This window comes from Ranitomeya imitator, chromosome 1 (genome assembly GCF_032444005.1).
Source record: "Ranitomeya imitator isolate aRanImi1 chromosome 1, aRanImi1.pri, whole genome shotgun sequence".
In the NCBI taxonomy this organism is placed as follows: domain Eukaryota; kingdom Metazoa; phylum Chordata; class Amphibia; order Anura; family Dendrobatidae; genus Ranitomeya; species Ranitomeya imitator.
In genome coordinates, this window is record NC_091282.1 from 857,893,850 (window position 1) to 857,915,770 (window position 21,921).

Sequence of the window (21,921 nt, forward strand, 5' to 3'; positions counted from 1 at the left end):
GTTCTTCTCCACCGCTTCCGTTCTGCATCGCCCAAATTTGAACAGACAGTTCTTCCTAGAGGTGGACGCATCCTCGTTAGGGGCTGGAGCTGTGCTCACCCAGAAGGCCTCTTCAGGTTGCCGCATGTCCTGTAGTTTCTTTTCTAAGACCTTCTCCGCCCCTGAGCGTAATTACTCTATCGGGTACAGAGAGTTACTCGCCATTAAAATGGCTCTAGAGGAGTGGCGTTACCTGCTGGAGGGCGCAGTCTATTCTGTGGTCATCTACACGGACCATAAGAACCTGGCCTTTCTCCAGTCTGCCCATAAACTTAATCCACGCCAAGCTAGGTGGTCTTTGTTTTTTGCCCGCTTTAACTTTCTTTTACATTTCAGGTCCTGTGACAAGAACGTCAGCACAGATGCCCTCTCTCGCTCTTTTCTGTCCGAGGATCAAGAGGAGGATTCACAATTTATCATTGAACCGTCTAAGATGGTCACTGTCACTCCAGTCAGTCTGTCATGAATTCCTCCAGGGAAGACCCTTGTGGCTGAATCTGAGGAGTGAGTTTTGTCTTGGGGCCATTCGTCCAAGGTGGCTGGTCATGCGGGACAAAGGAAGACTCTACAGTTGATTTCTCACCACTACTGGTGGCCATCCATGAGGAGAGAGATCTATTCTTATGTGGCTACCTGTCCATTTTGTGCCCGCAATAAAGTCCCCAGATCACTTCCTGATGGTTCTCTCTAGCCATTACCTGTATCATCTGGTCCATGGCAGCACATAGATATGGATTTCATTACGGATTTGCCAGTATCAGAGGGTTGCACCGTCATCTGGATAGTCATGGATCGCTTCTCCAAAATGGCGCACTTTACCCCGTTGTCTGCTCTTCCATCCGCTCCTGAACTGGCTGACCGCTTCATCAAACTATTTTCCACCTGCTCGGATTTCCTCATCACATTGTGTCCGATCGAGGTTCGCAGTTCTCTTCCAGATTCTGGCGAGCCCTCTGTAAACATCTGGATATCATCTTGGATTTCTCATCTACCTATCACCCCCAGTCCAATGGGCAAGTGGAGCATGTCAACCAGATCCTGGACAATTACCTGCAACACTTCGTGCCCACCACAATGATTGGGTGAAATTGCTTCCTTGGGCTGAGTTATCATATAACAATCACATTGGTGAAGCCTTGGGAGAATCAGCGTTTTAGATTGTGTTTGGTCGGCAACCCAAGGTTCCACTCCCGGTGATGATCCCTTCTGATGTCCCTGCGGCAGATGTCCTCTCCAAGGATTTTGGGAAGTTGTGAGAGGACACCAAAGCCATTTTAGAAGCATCCTCCCCACGTATGTAGAGATACGCAGTGTGAGGCAGTGACCGGTGTCATATGCGAGGGTCGCTATGTGTCCCCCAGGATGTGCTTAGAAGCATATTAGATCCGCTGGAGTGCCCTGTGCTCACAGCAGGTTGCCTGTGAGACACAGGGAAGAATAAAAGTAAGTGTGGACTGGGTCAAGTTATTTGTCCCAGAATTTATTCAGGAAAACCTGGTATGGGCTTTTATTTTGAAACGGACTGCAGGATGGTAGTGGGGCCGGTCCGTTTCCTCCAGCCCAGATCTTATAGTGGCCCATGGCCATAGAATCTGGAGGATAGAAAAAAAAACCCCAGCAAGAGAGTTTGGGGGTGTGTCAGTCTGGTCTGGGAGTCAGACCTTGCAGGAGGCTTGTGCAAAGCTCCTTCCGTGTGGAGAAACACGGGCCAGGCAGAGCCTGAAAAGCCAGACACCCCAGCGTACACGGGGGGGGTGTAATACGCTCACGGCAGCGGACGGTGGACTGTTGTTATTTTTCCCGGCTGCATACCGAAGGACTTGTTTGTTTTCTTTTCCGGTTTGTGAGTATGCTGTGAAATAAACAGAACTTTGTTCGAACTTTATATGGGTCACTGCCTATTCACTGCACAGCAAGGACATCGCTACATTACAGCAGACAAAAGGCATCTGGATCCTCTGTGCTTCCATCCTGGTGACAAGGTATGGCTTTCGTCCAGGTACATCGGGCTGAAGGTTCTTTCTTACAAGTTGGGTCCTCAGTTTATCGGGCCTTTCAAGGTGTTGAAGCGGATCAATGAGGTCTCCTATAAATTGATGTTGCCTCCTTCTCTGCAGATTCCAAATTCTTCCGATGTATCGCTACTAAAGCCTGTCATCCTGATTCCCTTCTTCAAGGATCCCAGTACCAGGGCCATGCCAACAGCCTCAGATGATGTTTTTGAAGTGGAGAACATCTTGGCCATAAAGAAGGTAAGAGGCAAGACCTTCCTTGTTGACTGGAGGGGATTTTTCTCCGGAACTTCCTAGGTGGCTTGAAGAGGAGGGGGCGTAAAGGGGGATGTACTGTAAGCACCACACTGGATCCCTGCTCCGACAGGCAGGGTTCTTTGGCGTGTCTCTTCACTCACCCATGCTCTGCATGCTTCCAGCCGGTCCTTTAGCCATGTCCTTAGGGCACGCGCCCTCCTAAAGGGCCAGCGTGTGCACTTGTATTTCATCCCCAGCCAATGGCTGTGGGACATTATATACTGCTTCTTCCCCACTGGGGAGGGGCCTGAGCTACCTTACTGTTTCGCAGTCTAAGTTGTGTAAGGTTTCATACTAGTCCCCGCAGCACTCAACTGCAGACCCTGCCCGATGCACTCTACTGCGGACCCTGCCCGATGCACTCAGAAGCAAACTGCTGCATTCTAATACAAACTCTGCCAGCTGCTCCCTCCCGTCTGTCCTCTGGGTCCAGCTGCTGCACATCTGTTGGTCTGCCCTGGAGTGGCACCTGGCATTCATCGGGAGCCAAGTCTAACCTCACCATCAGATGCTCTAGTGAACAGTCAGGTGTTCGCTTAGTCACACCCTTCCAGGCTCTCCACTGTCCGTGACACTCAGACCTAATTCTTAAAGGGGCATTTGACAATGTAACTTAAATGGGGTGCCTCAGGAGCTGGGGGTCGATAGTTGGTTCCCTCATTTTGCTGTGATTGGAGATCTGCTTTGTAGGGTAACCAAGCCAAAAGGTGAGGTAATAGAGCAGCTGTTGGTATCAGGGCCTTTGAGATGCAGGGTGTTAGTCATGGCTCATTCTCATGTGTTGAGTGGTCACCTGGGGGCAGATAAGACCCAGGAGCGCATTCTGCAGAGATTCTACTGGCCTGGGTGTTACAGAGAAATCACAAACTATTGTCTTTCCTCCCCATGTGCCAGCTGCCCTCCCCAGTAGTCCACTTCTGCAGTCCTCTGGTACCATTGCCCATCATTGAGGTGCCTTTCAAGCTAGCAGCGATGGACCTGGTGGGACCCTTGGTGAAATCCGCAAGAGTACATCAATACATATTGGTGGTCCTGGATTATGCTACCCAGTTCCCAGAGGCGGTACCCTTAAGGAATGCCTCGGCCAAGTGTATCTCTAAAGAGCTGATCCATATCTTCTCCAGAACGGGCTGCTGAAGGAGATACTGATGTACCAAGCGACCCCGCTAATGTCGAAGGTCATGCAGGAGTTGTGCAAGACCCTGCAAATTTCTCAGTTCAGAACCTCAGTGTACCATCCCCAGACTGACGGACTGGTGAAGAGATTTAACAAAACCTTGAAGGCTATGCTGAAGAAAGCAGTGGAGAAGGATGACAGAGACTTGGACTGTCTGCTTCCTTGCTTGTTGTTCTCCATCTGTGAAGTTCCCCAAGCCTCCACTGGCTTCTCCCCATTTGTCCTGCTCTATGGTCGACATCCTCAAGAGCTCCAGGATGTGGCGAAGGAATCCTGGGAGACTAAAACCACCCCAATAGAAGCATGGTACAGCATGTCACCCAGATGAAAGAGAGAATGCCCATTGTGATGAAGCACCTCCTCAATGCTAAGGAAGCCCAGTCCAGGGTGTATAATAGGTCCACCAGGGTAAGACAGTTCAACTCAGGGGATTGAGTACTTGTGCTGTTGCCCACGGTGGAGACCAAATTCCTGGCCAAGTGGCAGGGTCCCTATGAGGTAGTGTAGAAAGTTGGTGAGGTGAACTACAATGTCCATCAACCGGGGAAGCGGAAGCCCTATCAGGTGTACCACGTGAACCTGATCAAACAATGGCAGGACAAAGAACCCGTGAAATCTCCTTGCTTGCTGGCCAAGTCTGAGGTCAGTGCAGAGGATGTTAAGGTGGCAGACACCTTGTCTCGCTCGCAGAAGCATCAGTGTCGAGAGTTGCTACAGCATAACTGAGACCTGTTTTCAGAACTTCCTGTTTGTACAAAGGTCATAGAGCAGGACATCCTGACGGAGCCTCATATCCGGGTCAACTTGAAGCCTTATCGGATTTCCGAAGCCGCCGAGAATTGATCTCCAAGGAGGTGAAGCGGATGCTGAGCCTGGGAGTCATCGAGGAATCCAAGAGTGTCAGGCTGGGAGCTGTCTCATCCCAAGAGGTGACCAGGGAAGAGCACCTCAACGTATCTCATCCGAAAGTTGTCATCCTGCGAAAAAAATTACTCCATAGTGGAGAAGGAATTTTTAGCCATCAAATGGGCATTGGACTCTCTAAGGTACTACCTCTTAGGCAGGAAGTCACAGAGAAAAATGCAGAGATGTTTACCTGCTGAAGCCTCTAACCAAATGCACTAGCAGGGTGCGGCGGACACGATTTATGATGGCAAAAACACAGGTGCAAAAAATACCGATGAAACAACCACTTTCGATCCAGTGTTGGCTGTTTGGCATTAGTGCACAAAAAGATAAACTATAATAGTCTGTATGTGGCGTTGCTCACACAGGCAATGCAAAGCTTCTGGTTTACAGCCTATTACTGACGCACATATATGCGGGCCGCCCAGTGCCACAAAATGCATGCTATGTGAATAGAGGCCAACAGTTTACAGAGCCATCTTGGTCCGACCGCACCCTGCAAGATAAAGTGCAAAAAAAACATATCAATGTATGTAAGGTATTAGTTTATATTGGGGCCTCAATACGTAAGCTGGCAACCCACGTCAAGGGTCCTTACATTTTGCCACCCTGCTAGTGCATTTGGTTGGAGACTTCAGCAGGTAAACATCTCTGCATTTTTCTCTGTGACTTTTTTCAATTTTTTGGAGGATTTCTAAGTCCTCTATTTGAGTCGGTGAGCTCTTAGGCAGGAAGTACAGACTGGTGTCAGACCATGCCCCACTGAAGTGAATGAGGGAGCAAAAAACGGAACAATGCCCAAGTGACCAGGTGGTTCCTAGCACTTCAGGATTTTAACTTCCATGTGGAGCATAGGTCAGGGAAACTGCATGGCAATGCTGATGCTGTCGAGGATCCACTGTTTGTTGGCAGAAGGTGCCAAGTCCCCCTGCTTTGGGCAGACGGAGAGGGTATGTAAGATGGCCACCAGACAAGTCCTAGAGGGGATATATGATATGAACTCGGAAGTATGCTCCAGCACATATAGTGCTGAAAGTTATTTAGGCCGCTCCAGGGCCGGGTTTTACGAGTGGTCATAAGAGATTGGTGTGACTGCTGACATATACCCACCCCAGGGGCTTGGCCTGGCTTATAAAATGGAGGCTAAGTGCCTCATTCAGTGGCTGTGGCTGGAGGTGAGGAAACCTTCATGTGTGTGTCGCTGAACACAATGACCTGAGCGGGCAGACCCACAGTGCTTTATGGACTGCTTATTTTCTGTTTGTTTCACGTTGCGCTAGAAAAGGCTGCTAATTTGTTTTTCTATCCAGAGCGGTTTATGCCGTTTAAGAAACTTGCTTGGACATTTTCATAAAAGCATATCCTATGCCTACCTCAACTTGTTTACCCCTTACAGTTGTAGTGACTGAGAACCAGTCAGCTGACACTGAAGTGAACATGCCTGCTGTATTTGACTGATCTTACAAACCAAGCACACCCAATATTTCTCAATCCACTGTAACATCTCTGCCTGCACCTCTCAGTGCAGCAGCTTGTCATGTTCACCCTACTCCACTCTGTCAGCACAGCAGCAAGCCCTCGTTTGTGCAGTTGTGCTCACTGTGAGGGGTTGACATGATTAGCTGCTTCCTTAAAGGGAACCTGTCACCTGAATTTGGCGGGACTGGTTTTGGGTCATATGGGCGGAGTTTTGGGGTGTTTGATTCATCCTTTCCTTACCCGCTGGCTGCAATATTGGATTGAAGTTCATTCTCTGTCCTCCATAGTACACGCCTGCACAAGGCAAGATTGCTTTGCGCAGGCGTGTACTATGGAGGACAGAGAATGAACTTCAATCCAATATTGCAGCCAGAATGCAGCCAGCGGGTAAGGAAAGGGTGAATCAAACACCCCAAAACTCCGCCCATATGACCCAAAACCAGTCCCGCCAAATTCAGGTGACAGAGTCCCTTTAAGTAATAAACCAGCAGGTGTTTCACTACCAAAGTGTTCCTGTGTCTAAAGTCAGCATACACCAAAGCAGGGTTCAGAAAACAAAAAAAACAGGGCCTTCCTGGTTTAACGGAAAACAAAAAAAACTATAACAGCATCCTTTCTCTGCAGGTATCAACCCTCAAACATCTGGCAATGTCCTCTGCCCCCCTTGGAGCTCCGTGGGAGTACATCTTTTGCCAAGACACACACCCCACTGACTCTCCAGACTGGCTTTTTAACAAAGACCATGTGATGATCAGCTGACCGTGACCTCATCACAGGTCCTGGTAACACACATGCTGGTGTCAGCTCTGCAGGAGGAGATATGGTGAGCACCCCCCTCCCAATCTAAGAGTGCTCACATAAAACCAGCCCATCTATGCAGCTTTCTTTAACCCTCCCAACACTTAGTGTAGTAAAAAATCCAGCACCAAGAGGTTGCACTCCAATAAGCTTTATTCCAAAATCTTCATATAAAAGCATAGACAATCAACAATAGAAAAAAAATTACAGAAAAGGAGGCGAGGTTACGACTAAGGGGCATATTTGGCTCTGAAACGCGTAAGCCGGTGTCTGGGACACCATTTCTGCCATTTTTTCTATTGTCCGTTGTCTATGCTTTTATCTGAAGATTTTGGAATAAAGCTTATTGGAATGCAACCTCTTGGTGCTGGATTTTTTACTACTTGTTGGATTTTCCTGGGATGGCAGCCATGCACAGAGTGGACAGGTGATCTGAAAAAGACATTTACCAACACTAAGTGTGTTGGGAGAAAAAATACCCTGGCTTCATACCACTAACGCCAAGAGGCGCAGTGACATATCTTCCCTCGAACACTGTGCCAGTGACCGTGTCACATCACAAAATAATCTTTCCTCCTACACATGGCAAAGCTAACAGCTTGAACTTCACCATCTTCAAATCTACTACTACTACTACTACTAATAATAATGATAATAACCTTATTTATCGTAAACACATTCTGCAAAGCTTTACAAGTCGGCAGTTCATACAAAAAACAGTAAAAACTTACTGAGTTTAAAGGGAACCTGTCACCCCATTTTTTTCAGATTGAGATAAAAATACTGTTAAATAGGGCCTGCGCTGTGCGTTACAATAGTGTATGTAGTGTACCCCGATTCCCCACCTATGCTGCGAAATACATTACCAAAGTCGCCGTTTTCGCCTGTCAATCAGGCTGGTCAGGTCAGGTGGGCGTGGTGACATCGCTGTTTCTTCCCCAGCTTTCCGTTGGTGGCGTAGTGGTGTGCGCATGTCCAAGTGCCGAATCCACTGCGCGCAGGTGAAGTAAAAGCGCGCGATCTGCGCTATTACCCTTGTCATCGGTGGGGGCGGCCATCTTCCTGAGGCCGCGCGTGCGCAGATGGAGTGCTCTGCTGCACGGGGCTTCAGGAAAATGGCCGCGGGATGCCGCGCGTGCGCAGATGGAGATCGCGGCAGCCATTTTCCTGAAGCCGAGATGCAAACTCGGCTTTGGGAAAATGGCCGCCGCGATATCCATCTGCGCACGCGCGGCATCCCGCGGCCATTTTCCTGAAGCCACGTGCAGCAGAGCACTCCATCTGCGCACGTGCGGCCTCAGGAAGATGGCCGCCCCCACCGATGACAAGGGTAATAGCGCAGATCGCGCGCTTTTACTTCACCTGCGCGCAGTGGATTCGGCACTTGGACATGCGCACACCACTACGCCACCAACGGAAAGCTGGGGAAGAAACAGCGATGTCACCACGCCCACCTGACCTGACCAGCCTGATTGACAGGCGAAAACGGCGACTTTGGTAATGTATTTCGCAGCATAGGTGGGGAATCAGGGTACACTACATACACTATTGTAACGCACAGCGCAGGCCCTATTTAGCAGTATTTTTATCTCAATCTGAAAAAACGGTGTGACAGGTTCCCTTTAAGGTAAGCAATTAAAACAATAATAATTATGATCCTGCTCTACAGAGCTTACAATCTACAAAGAGGTGGGGGTGACACCAATTACAGGTGCTTATTTACAACTAGATGATGGCCCGATTCTAACGCATCGGGTATTCTAGAATATGCATGTCCACATAGTATATTGCCCAGCCACGTAGTATATTGTCCAGCCACGTAGCATACAGCACAGAGCCACGTAGTATATTGCCCAGCGACGTAGTATATTGCCCAGTTACGTAGTATACAGCACAGAGCCACGTAGTATATTGCAGAGCGACGTAGTATATTGCCCAAATAAATAAGGCAGCACACTGCAGTGCTAAAACATGCAAACATGAAACACGAAAATTGAACTGCATTACTGCACTAGAAATATGAAAAATGAGAGTGTTTAGCGCATAAAAATGGCCAATTTTATGTGTACCTGGTAGCCACTTTACGGCATCTCTCTTATACCAGGTCCTAAACTTGCCTTTCCTCACTGAGAATAAACGTCTTCATCTGAATGGGTACCTGTGAAACCTCTTCTTAAGGTACCTTCACACTGAACGATATCGCTAGCGATCCGTGACGTTGCAGCGTCCTGGATAGCGATATCGTTGTGTTTGACACGCAGCAGCGATCTGGATCCTGCTGTGACATCATTGGTCGGAGCAGAAAGTCCAGAACTTTATTTCGTCGCTGGATCTCCCGCAGACATCGCTGAATCGGCGTGTGTGACGCCGATTCAGCGATGTCTTCACTGGTAACCAGGGTAAACATCGGGTTACTAAGCGCAGGGCCGCGCTTAGTAACCCGATGTTTACCCTGGTTACCAGCGTAAACGTAAAAAAAACAAAAACACTACATACTTACATTCCGGTGTCTGTTCCCCGGCACTGTGCATCTCTGCACTGTGTAAGCGCCGGCCGGAAAGCAGAGCACAGCGGTGACGTCACCGCTGTGCTTTCCGGCTGGCGCTCACAGTCAGTGCAGAGAAGCACAGCGCCGGGGGACAGACACCGGAATGTAAGTATGTAGCGTTTTTTTTTTTTTTACGTTTACGCTGGTAACCAGGGTAAACATTGGGTTACGAAGCGCAGCCCTGCGCATAGTAACCCGATGTTTACCCTGGCTACCAGGGGACTTCGCATAGTTGGTCGCTGGAGAGCTGTCTGTGTGACAGCTCTCCAGCGACCACACAGCAACGCTGCAGCGATCGGGATCATTGTCTAGATCGCTGCAGCGTCGCTAAATGTGACAGTACCTTTAGACTAAAATTCGCTCTCTCTATGGAGGGGAAATGGACCTGCTGTAATTAAAACACCTGTGACTAGGAGGAGGAGTGCTCAGTCAAAAGGCTAAAGAATTGCATGTTTTAGCGCTGCTGTGTGCTGCCTTATTTGACTATATATGAGTTGGCGACTCTAGGTTCAGCACCTGTTCACACTTAGTCTATGGATGGATGTGACGGTCTGTCTTTTGAAATGTATTCTTTAGCCTTTTGACTGAGCACTCAGGCTGGAGTGTGTCAGCAGTTCCTGCAAGATGAAGTCATTGAAGCTATGGACTGGCCCGCCCGTTCCCCAGACCTGAATCTGATTGAGCACACCTGGGACATCATGTCTCGCTCCATCCACCGTCACGTTGCACCACAGACTGTCCAGGAGTTGGCAGATGCTTTAGTCCAGGGCTGGGAGGAGATCCTACCTCATCAGGAGCATGCCCAGGAATTATACAGTAGGGAGGTCATACAGGCACGTGGAGGCCACACACAATACTGAGCATCTTTCCCTTGTCATGAGGCGTTTCCACTGAAGTTGGACCAGCCTGTAATTTGATTTTCTACTTTGATATTGAGTATCATTCCAAATCCAGACCTCCATGGGATATTGATAATTGTTATGCTTTATTGTTTTGAACACATTCCTCTATGGCAGTGTTCCCCAAGTCCGGTCCTCAAGAGCCACTAACAGGTCATGTTTTCAGGATTTCCTTAGTATTGCACAAGTGATAATTGCATCACCTGGACAGGCATGCATTCAATGACCTGTGCAATACAAAGGAAATCCTCAAAGCATTACCTGTTAGTGGCTCTTGAGGACCGGACTTGGGGAACACTGCTCTATGCAATGAATAAAAATTTGCAACTGGAGTATTTCATTCAGAGATATCTAGTATGTGGTATTTTATTTTTATATATATATATATATATATATATATTACTTTGATTAGGGAAAGCGATAGGCCGCCCTGAACAGATGTTTTTAAGGAGCGCATAAAAATGTCTAAGTTGTGGTTATACTTCTAATTTCATGATGGACAAAGGGTAAGAAGTGAGTCATCTAGGTAGGAGATTGAACTGACCCGGACAAAGTCCAAATCAGGAGTGTTACCATCTTTGTGTGTCTCAGAGTTTGAAAGTTGTGAGAGGCCACGAGAAGTGGCTAGAGATAGAAATAGAAGCTGGGAGGCAGTTGGGGAGGTGGAGTTGTTGAAGTCTCCCAGGATAAGGGTTGGCAATTCTGAGGACATGAAGTGTGGCAGCAATGCATAAAAATGATCAAGGAAATGGGTGGGTGAGCCAGGGGGACGGTAAATGACTGCTGCTCTGAGGGAGAGGTGAGGGAACACCCTCATGGTATGAACTTCAAAAGAATAAACTAGTACACACCAGGGGATGGAGAACTAAAGCAGTAGACACCAAGGTGTCACTAGACATCAAGTCTTGGAAACCCCAGGGCTTGTGGAACAAACTTCTTTATGTAACAGTTCCTGCAATGCTTCTGCCTCCTCCACCTCCTCTAGGGCCTCCATCTGCACCTTCAACCTCTGCTTTAATTAAACACACGTTCCAACACTGCAGAGAGAATACCTCCCCATCTTCGTACTGCGCAGCCAGGGCTCACAGCATTCAGGCAGTGTTTACATTAATACGCTTTGAGATCACAGTCATACAGATCAACAGTTGTGGACAGCTATCCATGTCAAGTTTGAGCAATGACTGTCTACATTCAACTTGGAGCCAGAGAAGGACATGTGCGATAACAGTGCAAAGCTGGGCCAACCTTACACACGTGCCTTGCATGGCTCACATCCTCAATCTGATGGTACAGCAATTCCCCCATCACTGTCACAGAAACCACTGTCGTTGTGTGCTCAGTTCCACCATTCCACTTCAGCTGGTACAGAGATCGTTCTGACTACCGGTTAACCGGTTGATATGCGATATGACCACACTGTGGAATTAAACTCTGCACATGTTGCACAGACTCTGGTAGCAGCACCAAGACCTAGTGCAGTATGACATTTTTCATAGCCTGGCACAACGCAGTACAGACGTGGTGCAATTCACACTTGCATAGTAGACACAGATGAAGGACCTCTGCACCTTTCCGCACATCTTTTTAATGGCTACTACGATTAGCAGTGACGATGTAGTCATCAGCATCACTATTACCGTCATTTACATGCTGGAGCTCACTTTAAATAGTCTGGGTGAGGAGGTAGTGGTGGACCCGGGAGAAGAGGAGGAAGCAGAAAATTCCTTTAAGGTCAACAATATTTGTAAGTTCAGGTCTGCCTCATAGGTGTCTGCCATGAGAGAAACAAATCGAGAAGGACCATGAAAACAAGGAAAAGGTGATGGATACGCAACAGTTAGAAGATGAAGACAATAATGATTCCCTCTGTTGTTCGTAGCTGTCAGGAGGGGATCGAGGAAGAAAGCTGGAGTGTTATGCTGCCAACATACTGTGGAGTTGGACCTCATGAAAGAGACCGACCCATGAGCACCTTCTTGCAGCACCATCTGCAACATTATTGTTACCCATATAGTTATGATTCGAAATAGTGCTGACTACTGGGTTAGCAGTGTGTTCTACCCACAATACAAAAGTAAATTTTGCCAAATGCTTCCAACCCTGGAAAGGGACCCGTCCACGCTGCAGTATCAAAATATGCTGGAAGACAATCTTGACAGTGGTTTTCCCCCAAGACAGCAGTGGGGCACACAGCTTTGCATCGCAGTGAGCCTTCCAACCACAGAAACGTTCAGTCATCAACTCAAAAATATTAGCAGTCTTGAAGCATTGTAGTCCTGTGTTACAACTCCACCGACAGCATCTGCAAAGAGTTTGTATGCTATACCCATGTTTGCGAGGGTTTACTCCCAGTAATTATTTTTCTACCCACACTACAAAGACATACAGATAGTAAACTTAGATTGTGAGTCCCAATGGTGAAAGTGCCATTATGGTTTGTAAGCAAATGTTGAATTATTGGCACTATATAAAAGTGATTAAAAAAAATTGATACTGATGCTCAGCCACACTCATCAGTTTCGTAGATTACTATTGTCAGAAGAATGTAAGGACAGTAACATGGGTAGTTGACTCAAAGAGAGTGGAGGACTGCCGGTATCGGAAGCCTACTGCTACAGGCAACACACATGAAGGAGACCCAACCAGAAGTCTACACTTTTACAAAAATTTATTGGCAGACACCAACAAAGTGACATCAATTTCACCACAATAGAAAATGTCTAATAGGGACAGACAGGTCTTCCACTACATTAAACCCAGCAGATGGACACCCAACCAGGAGTGTTCACATTTCCACAAATTAGCTAACATCTCCAGCAGCAGCAAGCACAGAAGCGCCACTAGAGATATCAGACACTGCAATTACGTGAGAATAATGCAGCACACTAAAAACTACATTTAATAACAGAAGTTCTCAGATGTGTTTGGATAGGATGTCACATTGTTGGTTCACTAGTGCTTTTAGAAACATTAACACCTACCCCACATACACTTTGAACACCAAGCCTAGTCCACCTTCCACAACCTTGCTGTTTCCCAGTCATGTTGCTCAGATAGTGTGCTAGAAGCACACTATTAGCAACTAAAAATTAGATTTTTTTACTCTGCACACAGCTGAATTTTAGTGGCACAAAATGAGGTGAAATATGGCGTGAAGAATCACGATATTCAGAGAAGAATTGTTTCAGTGTGGATGAGGCTTGTAAGACCAAGAAGATCTGTTACAAAAAAAAAAAAAATCAAACTGAGATCTCCCTTTCTGTATAACGTTAGTAACAAAAAATAATATTTTGAGTGTGGATGAGTACTGTATAATCTAGAAGATGGTCTGTGGCGTTGGAATGCCCTCTTTCCTACAGTTGCTGCTGGTAAGGTGCAGGTTTTCCGGAGAAATATCGCAGACGTGTCATTATATGAATTGATCAGGAAGAGGGGCATGACGACAGCGGGAATGGGAACGTACAACAGGATCAATAACAAAGCGGCTATGGGAGGTATGAGATCCAGGATACAGCCTACAACGATTAGTTGTTTACCCAACACCAATTACCAGAGAGCGTTTGATGCTTGTCAGAAGATAGGTGTAACAGATGCGCGTTTCAAGCTAGGCATAAAACATGCACATAATCGAGAAGATTGTTTTCAGTCTATTTCAAGCTCAAATCTCAGCTGCTGTATCACGTTTGTAAAAATGCTTAGCTACTTACCGGTAGCTGTGTTTTTCGGAGCCCATGACAGCACCACGAGAGAGGGGATCTGCCCTTCAGGGACAGGAAACCTACAGATATAAAAGGGCAGCACCTCTCTCCCCCATCAGTGGTAACCGCGGCTCTCTGACCGGCGGGGATGATTTCACCGCCGATCAGATGCAGTGTTTGACACGCTGTCTTACATATTACAGTGCAACAAACACTGGATGTTCGGGCCCCCCATTCAAGTGAATGGGGTTCGGGTCGGGGTACTATTCTGGTACCCGAACTTTTTGTAACTGTTCGGCCGAACCCGAACATCCAGGTGTCAGCCCATCTCTACACAGGAGCACTAAACCAAGCAAGCGCTCCTGTATATGGGGGTGTAGGCTAAGATAGCTGTTGGCCAAAACGATCATCTCACATCCATCTAGTGCGTAAGGCCTGACTAAAGGTACCTTCACACAACGATATTGTTGCAACGTCACTCTTTTTGTGACGTAGCAACGATCCCGCTAACGATCTCGTTATGTGTGACAGCGACCAACGATCAGGCCCCTGCTGGGAGATCGTTGGTAGTTGGGGAATGATCAGGACCTTTTTTTGGTCGATCACCCGCTGACATCGCTGGATCGGCGTGTGTGACGCTGATCCAGCGATGTGTTCACTTGTAACCAGGGTAAATATCGGGTTACTAAGTGCAGGGCCGCGCTTAGTAACCCGATATTTATCCTGGTTACCATTGTAAAAGTAAAAAAAAAGACATCGGAATGTGAGTATGTACTGTATTTTTTTTTTTTTTTTTTTTTAACTTTTACAATGGTAACCAGGATAAATATCGGGTTACTAAGCGCAGCCCTGCACTTAGTAACCTGATGTTTACCCTGGTTACCCGGGTGCTGCAGGGGGACTTCGGCATCGTTGAAGACAGTTTCAACGATGCCGAAGTCTTTCCCCTGATCGTTGGTCGCTGGAGAGAGCTGTCTGTGTGACAGCTCCACAGCGACCACACAACGACTTACCAACGATCATGGCCAGGTCGTATCGCTGGTCGTGATCGTTGGTAAGTCGTTTAGTGCAACGGTACCTTTAGCTGTGTATTTTCTCCAAGGAGACAAAAGACAAAAAAGCTTTTTCTTTCACCATTTAGAACACTGAAGTCAGTCATTACCACTCACATGTAAATAACACAAAAACAATTGTTTTTAGGAATCTTTTATTGACTATGTAAATGCAAACAATCATTTATACAGTTGTGCTACAAGAAACCAAAATGACTTCAACCTCTGCTAATGCCAATAGTGTTTAGCCTAACTTGATTACATGGACAGCATTACAAACTGCACCAAAAATTTGCCTAGCACACATCGCTACAAAGTATAATTACCTTTGGTTTGTTAAGGAAAAAAAAAAAAGTATATATTGCACTCAGTATAATTTACAAAGCAAAAGAGGAGAAAAATACATGCACAACTAAAAAAAAAAAACAAAAAAAAACTATACAATGGAACATCTGCATGCATAGAAATAAATATACTTACAAAAGTAGCTGCATAATGGACTCTACAACTAGAAAAATGAAATTGAGGCAAAATGAAAATGGCACCACAGTGATCAATGTCTGAAAAAAAATAAAAAATAAAAATAAAGGCAAACCGCTGTCACCTCCCCACAAATATTGGAAGACATTCTAGGCACCAAGTTTTATGAATCGCCATTGGCTGTAGACATGATTCATACAATGGTTTTTATCAAGTGGATATTTTCTAAAATACAGTGGAATTCATTTGTCAATAGAAAATGTATCCAAAAAATAGATACAAATATAAAAGATATCTACGTATGATCGCTAAAGGCGATACTTGAAAAGTTAGAATAGAAAAATTAAGCCAAAAATTGGGCAAAATCTTATTTTTTAATTCACCATGAAATGCCATCTGTAATTTAAATCCCCCACATACAGAAAATACAAATGCGAAAAAACTACACAAAAATAGCAGTTTCTAAATTACAATACATACAATGCACATAATTGACTATTGTACTTCTCATTGGATAAAGTCTGAACTAACAAAGCAGAGAACAGCCACAAACTGACAGCAGCTGGCATTGTTACAAACTAATCTATACCCAACACATCCATTGTGCATGAAGCATATTTTTATTACATTTACGCTGGGGAAAGCACTTCCGAAACATAAAAGTGCCAGTTTGAAGGTGTCATTGTCCTATACACAATTTCAGGTAGTACAGTGAAGTACACAAAGAAAAAGCTTTTACCTGAAATGGAAGAAGTGCCTAAAATATTAGGCAAAAGTGCACAAACAGCTATCTACCGGGAAAAAGTTAGTGACAAACAAAAAGCTATGCTAATGAGTGCTTTGTTCAGAAGTTTTGCTTAGATTGCCACTTCAGGAGTCTGCATACCTTATCATACATACATTTTCTATGTGTTAAAGGAAAGCTACCACATAATTAATGCCGCTAAAAGCAACTAACCAAACGAGTCAGAAACGGCTTCTTCGTTACCAACAAAGGACTTACTACAAAATGCAGTGGAATTTCAAAGCAAAACAGTTGGGACAAGGCGACTAGTCCAGGAGGCAAGTTCTTGCCAGCTTTGTAAGGGAAATAAAAAATAAACTGGTGGGGACTAGCGCTTTCAACTAATCATCTCAATCCCGGCCACATTTTCAACCAACTTATTCAGAGTAAACCATACAGGTTTGGATAGCAGGAGCAGGTTTTTAATTCATGCCGAGGTTGTGGCAGCAAGAATTAGTTGACAAGTTTCCTTCAGCTGATCTTCAAAAAACAACAAATAAAATGAACACACATATATACACTTTTTTTCTTCAATCTGCACTAAGCTACACACTGAAGTTGATAAGGATCCAAAAGTTTAGGCATGCAAGGATTGTCTGAGCAAAAGGGTATTTAACAAAAACCCACAAAGAGAGAGAATACACAAAGCTAAGAAATACTGTCTGCAGTGACTGCTTCCACTTATAAATGTTAATGTCCAGGCATAAGTTGCTAATAATGTTAAGGATGATGAGTAAACATTATAGACAAAAATTAAGGCGTTCAGAAATAGTCTGAAGTGAGGAGCTGCTCATCACTAACTTTTATACAAATATTAAAAATGTAGTATTTCTCCAATTCCTACAAGTAACATGATTAATTGTAGATTAAGAGATTCTATGAAGAATTTTAGACAAGAAAATCAGCATGAAGACATTAATAAACTGTACACAAAAGGTGTAACAGAATATCAAAACAAATGTACAGGTTATTTCAGGTGAAAAAAAAAAAAGTCTTTGTTGGCCTACATTATTTCTTAAAACGTTAACTGTACTTTCAACACTTTGAATAAATCAATAGTACCGGTGAATCTAAGAAACTTTGTATTCTATAGCTTAAATCAGAGAAATCAACTTCCTTCAGGAGCAGAGTGAGGAAACAAAGAAAGCTCATGCTGAGCTTTGTAACAAGTCTTTTACCTCACATTAGAGCTGGATTCACATCTACACTGCTGTACATTGCCTCCATTCTGCTGCTCTCTCTGTGCTAAAAATTGAATAATGTGCTGACACTCATCCCTGAGGGCAGAGCTGTGCATGGGAGATATAGAAGCCAGTCTTATACCACCAGTTCAAAATGGATTCCAAATTAGAAGGGGATAACTGGTAAAATGTGTTATTCATCATGTACTCATACGTTGCAGCTTATTATGAAGTTACTTGAAAGTACAGCTACCTTTTAAATACTATATGTGTATGCTACACATTTAAAACTAAAAGCAGCCAGTGCAGATCACTAGTTGTGTTTTATATTAATGCTGTGCAGATTTAAACTGGGTCTATTACTTTAATACACAAACAAGTCAGATTCCTCAGTCAATATTTACAAAAACTATTTAAAAAAATTAGCTTCTGCAGTGTCCCCGTGACGAAAGTAGAGAATGTGCCTCTACATTTTAATATATAATATACACACATACATACATAGCAGAGCAGAGCAAACTGAACAATAAAGGACTTTGGCCTCGGTGAGCTAAACATGCAACAACTAGTATATCTGTACAAACTGCATAGGTAAAATTAAACAGTAATGTGCAACATTATATACCCTTAAAGCATTGTAAAGAATATTTCTAAATTTAACTATGACAAACATTAACTTACAGGGGCTGTATGGTTAAAACAAGTTATCATCCATGCACAGGATAACTTGATATGTGCAGATCTGACCACTGGGATCTGCACAGATTGGCAGAACGGGGAGCTTTCATCTCCATTAGAATGGTGCGGCAGTGCGTATGCTTGAGCACGGCTCCATTCAATCTCTAAGGGGCTTATTAGCGATGCACTGGGCATGTTCCAATAGCCCCACAGAGAATGAATAAAGCAGCAGTTAGGTGTCCAACCAGCAGAGCCATTAAGTTATAAAATGTTCCCAGTTGGGGATAAAAACTCCCCAATCTGCCAACTGGTGAGGGTCCCAACTGTGGGATCAGCTACTTATCCATCTTGTAGATAAGAAGGTTGTCCATGAAAAACAAGTTAAGTAAAGGTGAACCCTTAACAAGTTTATTTAAAAAATGACTGTTACAAACCCTTATATTCGATATTAGTAAATTGAACAAATGCAGATTGTATGATGTAAATCAAATAAATGTAGAAAAGTGCAAAAGGAGAAAAAAAAAAAAAAACACTGAAGCAATTGATATTTGCAGATGATTATGCCAAGTAGCCATAAAATAACATGTTTATAGACTCCTGTACATTTGCTACAAGTCTGCCTTACATCTATTAGGAGTCAGTGCACATGGAAGATTCATGCAATCATATTCTAAATCAGTGCAGCACCCTAGGAGATCTTGACAATCAGCGCTAGCCAACTAGGCCAAGCCTAACTATTGAAAGTGTGTATCCAAATACATTACCACTAGTACATGATTAGAATGCACTATTAGATTTAGCCATCATTTTGGGAAATAATTACCCCAACAGATTTGGGTATTTTTCACATACAAATCTTAAAATTTAGCAGAAAATCTAATGATGAAAAAAGTAACATTTATCAGGCCATTACTAAATTATCAAACATTATTCTGAAATCATATACTAGATTTATTCTATGTAAAATCAACTGGAAAGTGACTGGGCTAGTGAAGAAATGTATGCGACAGCCATGGCAAGAATGTCAGCAATCCACTCAGACAACACAGGCTTCAGACCTAAAACATCAGCACTGCAAATTATTTTAGTAAAAGGTGTCTTTTTCTGCCAAAGGCCATTTTGATATTTATACCATCCTTCGGGGGCCGGACAAATTGCGTGCCAACTCCGCCTACAAAGTGCATCCTGACACAGGTGTCCGTACAGAATGTTTCTTGGCGCATGCCTCAGCGTTCAAGGAACACTACGTGCGTGTGCTCACAGAGCAAGAAGAAATTATTGGGCAGGCAAAATACAGCTGCTGGCCCAAGCACTGGGGCAACTGACCAGAGTAAAGGTACCGTCACACATAGCGACGCTGCAGCGATACCGACAACGATCCGGATCGCTGCAGCGTCGCTGTTTGGTCGCTGGAGAGCTGTCACACAGACAGCTCTCCAGCGACCAACGATCCCGAGGTCCCCGGTAACCAGGGTAAACATCGGGTAACTAAGCGCAGGGCCGCGCTTAGTAACCCGATGTTTACCCTGGTTACCATCCTAAAAAGTAAAAAAACAAACGCTACATACTTACCTACAGCCGTCTGTCCTCGGCGCTCTGCTTCTCTGGTCTGGCTGTGAGTGCCGGGCAGCCAGAAAGCAGAGCGGTGACGTCACCGCTCTGCATTCCGGCTGACCGACGCTCACAGCCAGAGCAGGAGGAGTGCAGAGCACAGCGCTGGAGGACAGACGGCTGTAGGTAAGTATGTAGTGTTTGTTTTTTTACTTTTAGGATGGTAACCAGGGTAAACATCGGGTTACTAAGCGCGGCCCTGCGCTTAGTTACCCGATGTTTACCCTGGTTACCAGCGAAGACATCGCTGGATCGGTGTCACACACGCCGATTCAGCGATGTCTACGGGGAGTCCAGCGACGAAATAAAGTTCTGGACTTTCTTCCCCGACCAGCGATCTCCCAGCAGGGGCCTGATCGCTGCTGCTTGTCACACTGGACGATATCGCTAGCGAGGACGCTGCAACGTCACGGATCGCTAGCGATATCGTCTAGTGTGACAGTACCTTAAGGGTATGTACACACGTTCAGGATTGCATCAGGATTTGGTCAGGATTTTTCATCAGTATTTGTAGCCAAAACCAGGAGTGGGTGATAAATGCAGAAGTGGTGCATATGTTTCTATTATACTTTATTACAAAGCAAAAACCTGCTGAGACATTCCATTTAAGAATGTAGGTTTCATGATAAACTTTTAGTGTAAACCGGCTGCTGATCACCCAATTAAACAAAATACTCTGTCACTGGGTGAAATGATCTTTTGTGCAGCGCAAATCATATTGGCAACCTATGCGCACTGAGCAATGTAATACATTAAAAGCGATCGGAGATCGGTTAAAGTTTAATGATCAGCAGTGGTTAAGGCTACTTTCACACTTCCGTCGGGCCGACGTATGTTGTGAAATAACTGCAAGACGTGGGCAGCGGATGCAGTTTTTCAAAGCATCCGCTGCCCATTCTGCAGTCCGGGGAGGAGGGGACGGAGTTTCGGCCGCGCATGCGCGGTCGAAAATGGCAGACACGTCGCACAAAAAAACGTTACATTGAACGTTTTTTTGTGCGTCGCGTCCGCCAAAACACGACGGATCCGTCGCGCGCCGGATGCCCATCTGTCGCTAATACAAGTGTATGGGCAAGAAACGCATCCTGCAAGCACATTTGCGGGATCCGTTTTTTGCCCATAACGACTTATTGCGAGGGAGGACAAAAGACGGAAATGTGAAAGTAGCCTAAGTGCCGCAGGTTGGTCCATATAAACGTACCCTTAGGGTATGTGCACACGTCAAGATTTCTTGCAGAAATTTCCTGACAAAAAAACGGACATTTCTGCCAGAAATCCGCATGCGTTTTTTGTGCGTTTTTTTCCCAATGCATAGAATAGCAGGAAGAACGCAAAAAATCTGCAAAATTAATGAACATGCTGCTTTTTTTTACCGTGATGCGTTTGTTTTCACGGAAAAAAAAAAATACATGTGCACAAAAAATTGCAGAATGCATTCTAAATGATAGGATGCATACAAATGCGTTTTTATCGCGAAAAAACCTGAACGTATGCACATACCCTTACACGGCTGTCTAGCTCACAATACTGCCAACTATCTACAATCTCTTCAGTGTACAATCCAAGACAAACAGAAGTACCAAGACTAGAGGGAAACTCCAGCACTGCTGCCATGAGCACTCTGATTAGCACTTGCTCATGGATAAGATGGTGGAAAGCAGAATCCTTACCAAATAAGATTAAATATCCCAACATATGTGGTATCTATTCAACCTATGCAGCAGGACAATGGCCTTTTAGTCTGACATTGAGGAATGTTGTATGCCAAGCTACTTCAGGACGACTGATGTTAATTTAGGGTACTTTGTTGGTGAAAAAGAAACATTGGATATCAAAGTGGGACCAATTCGCTTATTAGTTTCCTTCTAACTTTTAAAGTAAAAAAAAAAAAAATAAAAAAATAATACATGAGCATTAGGCCTGCGCATCAAACATACATGCCCGAGCTGAAAAACTATAAATAAAATGTTATAAAACCTTTATAAGTTTTTTTTTATTTTTTTATAGCCCATACGTATTTTAAGAGAGGCTGTTACACCATCATTGAATGCACCCCATGTTCCCCTGCCCCCTCCAAAAAAAAAAAAAAAAAAAACATTACGTCTTCTGCCCCCTCCAAAAAAAAAAAAACAACATTACGTCTTTTATATCTTACATTTTATGTAGTAAGCAAAACTAGGCACTGAGCAAAACAATATTTTCCCCTCTTTAGATCACAACTGCATGATTTAGGTTTGGAAAGTAACACCCTCCAAGATTCCATTGTATGGATAGATATATAT